This window comes from Choloepus didactylus, chromosome 26, assembly GCF_015220235.1.
Source record: "Choloepus didactylus isolate mChoDid1 chromosome 26, mChoDid1.pri, whole genome shotgun sequence".
NCBI lineage: Eukaryota > Metazoa > Chordata > Mammalia > Pilosa > Megalonychidae > Choloepus > Choloepus didactylus.
The window spans coordinates 8313083-8315333 of NC_051332.1; the positions used below are offsets into that span (position 1 = coordinate 8313083).

The window sequence follows — 2251 nt, forward strand, 5'->3', positions numbered from 1 at the left end:
GAGTAAAGGATTTATGTTAAACTATTTTACAGTTTAATGAAGTCTTTTTACAACAAGTATCTAAAATTTGCAATGTAACAAACTGGAGACAATATTTTACTCTCTGATTATGGAAGAACATTTTTTTGCCAGTAACTTTGACTAAGTTTAAGCTTCTAATATATTGCACACCTTCTGAGTTTTACAAAACTAGTGAATAAATAACACATATTTATCTTCTAAATGTTGGGATTAATTAAAAAGGTATTTTTCTTCCCAGGAGAAAGCAAGAAAAAAAGTTCTTCTGAAATCTATGCAGATTAATAAAAACTAAACACTAGAAGTTCTGTTACTATATTTCTAAAACTTCCTATTATTTTAATACCTTCTGTGTAATGACATCATATATATATGCATAAGAAAAATGAACATTTTTGATAAAAGATATGTGAGAAAGAAGAGAGGGAAACAGAAAAATAGGAGAGGCTTGGAAAGGGAATGCATAGGAAAAGATAATATAAATGTGGAATGGCTGTATTTGTCACATGTATTTACTGATTTCTATTTATTTTATTAGATTAAATGTATCTCTATCTGGATCAAATTTAAAGAAATGCCCAATTTTACTGCTGTGACAGAATTTATTCTTTTGGGATTAACCAGTCATCCTGAATTGCAACTCCTTTTCTTTGTGGTTTTCTTACCTGTGTACATTATCACCCCTATTGGGAATATTGGCATGATCATATTAATCAGGATCAGTCCCCAGCTCAATAGCCCAATGTACTTTTTTCTCAGTCATTTATCTTTTGCAGATGTATGGTTCTCCTCCAATGTCACACCTAAAATGTTGGAAAACAGTATCTGAGACCAAAACCATTTCCTACCCTGGTTGCATTGTGCAATGTCTTTTCTTCATTGCTTTTGTCCATGTAGAGGTCTTCATTCTTTCCATGATGGCCTTTGACCAATACATGGAAATTGGCAACCCTCTTCTCTATGGCAGCAGAATGCCAAGAACTATGTGCATTTGACTGATTTCTTTCCCTTATATATATGACTTCTTTATTAGTCTGATCTCCACACTTTGGACCCATGGTTTGTACTTTTGTGGAAACATTGAGATCAACCACTTCTACTGTGCAGAACCAGCCCTCATCAAAATGGCCTGCACAGGGAACTATATTAAAGAAGACACCATGCACACATTAGCAGGGCTCAACTTCTCTTATTCTTTATTGATCATTATTGTCTCCTACATATTTATCCTTATTGCCATCCTCAAAATGCATTCTTCAGAAGGAAGAAAGAAAGCCTTCTCCACATGTGAGTCCCACCTGACTGCTGTCACCATATTTTATGGAATGCTCTTCTTCATGTATCTTAGAAGCCCAACCAAGGATTCTGTGGAGCAGGGGAAAATGGTGGCTGTGTTTTATACCACAGTAATTCCTATGTTGGACCCCATGATCCACCGTCTTAAGAATAAGGATGTAAAGGAGGCCATGAACAAAGCAATCAGTAGAACATTTTTAAATAAATGAAGTGGAAATTTACCACATACAATGAGATACATAGTCCAATGGAAAGGGTAGGAGATTATAATTTCTTTTGGATATTTGAGGAAAAGTGTTATTTGTCTTTCCAGTGAGTAGAGAAAAAATAATATGTAATTGAAAAGAAATTAATGATATAATAGGCAAAAGAAGCATGTTTTAAACCCAGGACATTCTAGGGCTATGAAATTTTAAATGACAAAAATATGTTGAGTATTAATCTACTATGGTTCTTTCCCACACAATATAAAATTCAGTGGTTATTTTGAAATAGAGAATGTTTTATTTATGGCCCTTTGATATTTCACTAATCTATTCTTCTAAGTCTTTTTGTAAAAGAATTATAATTCTCTCTTCTTGCACCTAGAATAAATTTTAGTTCTGGATTATATGTTTATTTGCCAGTGCTAAAATTGAGTACCATTGCACCATAAATCACTGTAGTAATTGATGACAACATCCCTGATAAATGAAATATCTTAGGTGAAATCTGTTATAAAGTCTACGCAAGCAACATTAATTAATATAACTATGTACTGCATGAGTTTTTATTTTCAAATGAATGCAAATAAGTTCATACATTTATGTATGAACTTATTTAATATCCTATGTTATCCTTTTAACATTCTATTTTATAATGACTATGAAAAAAGAAGATACAATCTCATCATTGTTCTGAAATTTGGAATGTACTTCCTTAATTAGATTTTGACAGC

General features: G+C 32.4%; 1 pseudogene; it reads left to right on the forward strand.

Annotated features, from left to right (window-relative positions):
- The first annotated feature begins 592 nt into the window (after positions 1-592).
- On the forward strand, positions 593-1523 carry LOC119520849 (annotated as a pseudogene).
- The last annotated feature ends 728 nt before the right edge of the window (positions 1524-2251 follow it).